A 7,308-nucleotide genomic window follows, 5' to 3' on the forward strand; every position below is an offset into this window, starting at 1 on the left:
AGCCTGTCACTCAGTAAGCAAATAACCAGTCCTATCTACATATGTATACCAAATATAACCTCAAACAAGATACATAGGCAATATGCATAGAATATATAGTCAATTTGCTTCCTCACAACCATCTTTATTACACCACATAGTTATCACGCAATAAGACAATCAATCAAACTCCATTTTTCCTAGTTTGCTTAACAGAAGGTGATATTGTGTTTTCCCCGCCAACTCAATCTCACCGATATTTAAATTTAAGTGAACCCCCTTGACAGCCGGCTCATCAATCTCATTTCGCACATAGCATTTTCATTTCGCACATAGCTGTTTCATTTCGCACATAGCATTTTCTTTTCGTACATTGCACTTTTACCGCATTTCGTACATAGCACTTTTCATATCGCCTTATAGGCTTTTCAACACATCAAGGGGTATTCACACCACAATTATATTCAATTTCCACCACTCCCTCATTTCTACATATCACCATTCTTGTAAGCAACTAGTAACGTAAAACAATATATCAATACATTCTCATTCTCAAACACTCACAACACATCAAACAACAAACATAATATTTCAACGTACTTTCTCATTCCATGTACACATTATCGTCAATCAAATTACATCATTCACCACTCATATATATTTTCAAATAAATCAAAGTCAGCATGAACCAAAAATCGTATAACAGTAATACCACAAACAAAGGGGACATATATAGATAATACTAATTATTTACTTACCTCAACCTTACAACGTTTCTTTCTACTCGATCGCTAATTGTCAGTCCTTTCACCTCACCCCCGTATCCTATAATGAGATATACCACATACAATTAATATATCGAGAATATCGTAATTTTCTTTAAAATATAATACAAAATCTTATTCGTACGAATTCCAATAATTCTTTAATATTCCACTTCTATCGAAGTACAAATCTTCATTTTTCCTCTTTAATAACATAATATTTCTTAAATATAATTTTCAAACCATTTCTATGAATTTTCTACCAATTTATCGTTGCTATATAATTTAACTAAGCAACAATACATAAAATTACATATTTCGTTAATCATTCCGATGGAATTGTGTAAATTACCTATAGTAATAATTAAATCTAACAAATCTAATATTTTAATTGCCCAACTATATCATTTTTATAACAATTGTGATATTTAACTCGACACTAATTTAAATAGCCAAAATTATAAAATACTCCGATTAAATAGTACATCGCTCAATATAAACTATATTTAATAAAAGGATTAATTAAATAATATAATTATATAAATTATTCAAAGAGTAAAATCTAAAGTCGGTACCTGTGTTTCCTCCGCAATTATGCGCGTCAGTTTGTGTGTTTTGTTTGTGTAATATGTTCAATTTAACATGCACACACACACACACATATATATATATATATATTTAATGAGTGGTGAGGCGGTGGCAGCACATGCCACTGCCCACCCTTTTTTTTCTTTTTCTTCTTTAAATTCTTTTTAATAATTACTTTTACGTCATTCCTAATTTTCTTAAATAAATATAATTTGCCCCCAAATATTATAGCGACTTCCAATTTAATCTGTTCAAGTTTTATTATATCCCAAATTAAATCTATATATTATTTACTAATAAAATTTAAATTCCTAATAATTATCAATTAGTCTTCCAATTACGTACAAAATTCTATGGACGTCACAATAAGTAATACAAGAATTAAATAGTAGAATAGGAAATACCATAAGCAGCAAAACGGCTTAGGGAGCCAACAAATTGGAGAACAAGACTTTAGTCACTAAGAACCTTTATCACCAAGACCCACACAAGAACCACTTAGGTTAATATCTCATAAATTGTTCACTAAGAACTGGGATTGACAGAGTGAGAGAGGGATAATTTTTCGATTCGTTGGTTCCCTGAGCCGTTTTGCTGTTGGGTTTTTACCCAACAAACACCTTCTCAACCAACTTTTTCGACACATTAATACTTGAACTATTTATAAAATCAATGAGACACAATTTTTGTTAATGACTCTGCCGTTAGCACTAAAAGTGGCCTCGAAAGCCATATGATAAATTGGTCTAGCAAGAATATCTTGTCCCGTCGAATAAGATCTTGCACTTAACCGCATTACTTCTTCAGCATTTTACTATCGGAGCCTGGAATTCAAGTCATACCGACCAAGCTTCCAAGGCTTTTATATGACAATTCTCGCGAGTCAGTTCAATCAGTTAACAACTTTGTCAACTAGTCCACTAAAATTCCATAGACATCCCATGCTGTCGCCGATGAAATGTGACACTCATCCAATGAATGCAATACTTAGTGCAAATCTCTATCGATGCCCAGTCTCGATGTCCTCAACGTGGAAGGTTTCAAACTAACCCTCAGAAGTTGGTTTCATAGCTGCCATCCAATGCGCAGCCTAACTACAATTCAATTGGTCTGTGGGCCTTTGTTGTGCTGTTAAAACCCCGTTCAATATAAATGGTAAGCACAACAAGTACATGGTGCCACAGATGAATGCTTACTACATTCACCAAGATAATATCACATTAATAAAGATTGCTAAATGGTTCCCAAAACCGCCAATCCAATTGACTTTCTAGTCACCATTTCTAACAATCTCCCACTTGACCTAAAACCAACTACCCATACCCCTCAGACCTATCTGAGTGAGCAATCTGTGATACCTGCTTGGTCTCATGGGTCTACCATATTTTCTGTCGAAATGACGCGGTCCAACCGCACGTCACCTCTTCCTACCATCGTTCCAAACTGATCGTGGCGTCTAAGAATATTCCCTGGATCTTTGATGAGATATCGGCCCTTTTGCTTGTGCCATTGCCTAGTTGTTATCCTCCAGGTAACTATTGGCTTGGTCATGCTAGGCTCCACATTCAACCATTGGATGTGAATTTTCATCCAAAATACTTCCTGAGCATTCTTTTAAAGTCACTATACATTTGACTTCCATGGTGAAAACCATTGTGGCCTGAGGACTCCAAGCGAATCACGCTACTCAGCGTTAGGCCTGACCCATCAACCAAATGAATATCTCAGCTACCGCTCCCCACGACTCGTGAGATAGGAAAATAGGAGTATATTCCATTCGTTCAGAATAATAGTATATCTTTCTTCCATCCCAAAAGTACCACGACTCGTGAGACCACGAATGGGTGAAAGTAGCATCCACACCACATTGTTATGGATAGAAGGCTTGGATTTAATCAAACCATTTGAATTTCAATCCATTATAGGCCTAGTATTTAACTTGGACCATCCAAGTGAGAGTTAAGTTTGTCGTAACCAAGACCGCATCATTATAAGATTTTGTATGCACCAATTGTAATCATTGAGTATAAATAGATGCATTCCAAACACATCATACTCCAGATATTAAAACATACATTAAAAAACAAGCCTAGCACGCCCTTGTTGGATGATCACAAGCCCAATCCTAAGTGACCCACTGAGCCCGCAGTGAATCTATGGTCAATTAAGGGTGTGGCCCTAACTATTACAAAATAGTAACCCATTATCATTCTTATGGGCCTTCCTATTTTTTCTTCTTCCGTCGTGAGTTCCGCCGAGTACCGTCCAACGGGCCTAGGCCTTCATCTCCTTAGAAGCTTATGTTTATTCAAAATAAATAAAACCTTACTTTTCTAACTATACTCATTACAACTGAAATTGAAAACCCCAATCAAAAGTTGGGGGAGTACGAAAGGAGGGAGAGAGCAAGTCTTATTATTTAAATGTTAAAACCGAAAGAAGGAATTAAAACAAAGAGGCCCACAGGCCTCACCAACATAATATTAAACCATGCATTTGGCCAATGGGCTTTGTGATCTTCCCCATTGTTTATCCAATAAACGATAATTAACACATTTATATCAAATATAAATAGTTATACAAATAAATACAATCCATGTATATAACAATAGATATCCAATATCTAATACCAAAAACATAATTAAATGCATAAAATAACATACTAATAATGCAATTAAAAAATGGATATCAACCCCACATCTAAGTACAATTTTGTTATTTTTTTTTAAAACCATTTCCAAATTAATTTAAGGCACAATTTAATTTTAGAAAAATTCAATTTAACTAAATTAAAATTAACCAAAATTAATAATTTCAGAAAAATTACAGAAAACAGGAAAATCCAAATTTTTGGAAAAAACGACACAAAACAACCCAGCCGTTCGGATAGCAGACGATGGTCTACTGCTGGCCGCATGCACGCGCACGCACCCTACTGGCTAGTGATCGGCTGGCAGGGCAACAACGGCCGTACAGCTCCATTTTTTAATTTTTTTTTGAATTTCTGCAAATAAAAACTGAAATAAACCATGCATTTACAGAAAATTTAATTTTAAAAAATGCATAAATATCCATAATTTAAAAGCAAAATTAATACATATTTTCTAAACATATAATCATACTTCCCAGAAGCAAATTAAACACGTTGTTTATGCTCAACACATAACGACATGTTAATCCTAAAGCTACAACACCAAATTGGGCTCTGATACCACTGAAAGAATCGGTATGGCCCAAGAACACGGCGGAAGCGTGAAATAAAAAATTAATTAAACGGTTCAAAGGGGTGTTCCCTTTGAAATTTCCAGGCGTTCGGTGTAATAAATGATACAAGTATGATAGACAAGTGGCTAGAGGATGAAACAAAAAGCATAGAAATAAAAATAAAACTTTACTTTTTATTTCTATAGTTGAACAACAACGTGCGTTGTTCCCTTTACGTTCTCCTGTTCACTTTAGAATCAAAATTTCCTCTAATTTATCCATATCACACTAAGGAAGAGATATAGTTCTTTCTCTATTGCTAGATAGAATAAAGAACAAGAACAAAAACAACTCTAAATATTTTATGTTCTAAATTGAATTCAATTAAATATAAAACAAAAAGGAGAATATTTTTGGAGAGGAAAGAGAGCAAATTTCGTCACTTAGGTGTTGGTTATGCATGATATGTGTGTAGTTTTGTATATTACATACAATTGAATTCAAAATTCAATAATTACAAAGTTTGCCTCCAAGGCAACTTATACACACACATGCATATAATCTTCAACCATGATAAAATAACCACTCCATTATCTTCATCATGGTGAGGAGTTTCAACTCCTTCTTAACTTGCTCCAACCTCCCTCAAATGGGATTGGGCTTCAAGTATGGATCAGGCTTGATTTAATCAAATTAAATTATGCCCAACCAAAGTCCATTGGACAATAATTAATTAAATTATTTTTAGCCCAACTAAATCCAAAGATTCATTTAATCCAATTAAATAAATTTAAGCCCAAACTCTAATTAATTAATCCAATCAATTAATTAAACCAAACCAAATAAATTAATCCAATTAATTTAAAGGTGTTAGGCACAAAATGAATTAATCCAATTAATTAATTCTTGAGTCATCTGGACTATTAAATAAATGATCCAATCATTTATATATTCCCCTTGAATTAATTTAATCCAATTAAATTAATTCCTTTCTTCTCGAATTAATTCCAAATTAATTTCACCAATTTCACAGTGATTTGTGTGTGACTCTTTAGGTTCACTCTCAGCTAGACTTGGGCATTGTGTTCAACACAAATAATTAATTAAATCTAATTTAATTAAATATTTTCAATTAACTATTAATCGAAAATGCCCGTCACCATGGGTGGTCGTCTAGCAACGATCTATGGCACTAGAGACTAGGTGAATATTGGCATGAACATTTAGGCTCTCGAGTTCCATAGAGGTACGGTTCTTCCATTGACCATCTCCCAGCCTTAGTCTAGGGCATGGAATTGGGGATCAATTCCCATCCTGGACTAAGCAACTATGCTGAATAGTTAAGATGTGTTTACTCTATTGATAAACAAAGGAAACCATTTTCTATTCGACTAATCGCTATGGCCATAGACTTAGAGAGTCTAAATCGTCTTAAAGTGCATAGGAGATATATCCATCATATATTGATAAGGGACAGATTCTATCTTGAAATCCACCGTCCTTAATGCATAATCCAACTACATCGGAAAAAGCTTATAATGACCACATCAAAGACATAGTCATCTCACGCCAGATCCAAGATATAGCCATCATATGCATGCAACTGCCATGATTTATCAAGTCTAAGGACTAATCCTGTACTATCGGAGCCGAGAATTCAAATCATACCGACCAAGCCTGCAATGCCTCCATATGACAATTCCCGCGAGTCAGTTCAATCAGTTAACAACCTTGTCAACTAATTTACTAAAATTGCATAGACATCCTATGTTTGTCGCCGATGAAACACAGCACTCATCTAATGAATACAGAACTTAGTGCAAGTCTCTATAGGACTCTCGATGTCCAGTCTCAATGTCCACGACTTGGAACCTTTTAGACTAACCTCAGAAGTTGGTTTCATAGCTGCCATCCAATCCATAGTCCAACTACAATTCAATTGGTCTGTGGGTATTTGTTGTGATGTTAAAATCCCGTTCAACATAAATAGTAAGCCCAACAAACACATGGTGCCACAAATGAATGCTTACTACATTCACCAAGATAATATCATATTCATAAAGATTGCTAAATGATTCCCAAAACCGCCAATCCTAATTGGCTTTCTGGTCACCATTTCTAACATAATCCACATCCTGATGCAGAATCACCAATTGATCAATTCGAGGTAGAGGATAAAAATTCTTAGGGCACACCTTGTTGAGGTCCCTGAAGTAAATACACATTCTTCATTTTCTTCCTGGCTTGGGTACTAATACAACGTTTCATAGCCACTCAGAGAATTGTATTTCTTCGATGTGACCTTCCGCCAATAATTTATCAACTTCGGCTTGGATTATTTTATCTTTTTCATGTCTGAAGTGTCTCTTTTTTTGTTTCAGCGGCTTGATGTTGGGATCTATATTGAGATGGTGAGTTATGACCTTAGGGTCGATCCCTTCTAAATTTTTGGGGGTCCGTACAAAGATGTTTACATTGCAACGTAAGTTTTGAATTATTTCTTCACGTGTCACATCCTCCATTTGAGAAGTGATGTGTGTAAATTTTTCTGTATCTCTAGGTAGAAGTTCAATATTCATTAATTCTTCAGTCGGCTGAACCTTGGGGGACGCCCCCTCATTTTTTTTATCTTCTACAATCCCCTTCTCTCACTTGCTTGGGGGCGCCTCCTTAGGTACTTCCTCCTTATTTCTTTTTGGCCCTTTGTGCACAGCTTCCACGTAACACTTGCGAGATTGGAGGGGGTCTCCATGTACTTCTTCTACACCTCCGG

This window comes from Sesamum indicum, linkage group LG10, assembly GCF_000512975.1.
Source record: "Sesamum indicum cultivar Zhongzhi No. 13 linkage group LG10, S_indicum_v1.0, whole genome shotgun sequence".
NCBI lineage: Eukaryota > Viridiplantae > Streptophyta > Magnoliopsida > Lamiales > Pedaliaceae > Sesamum > Sesamum indicum.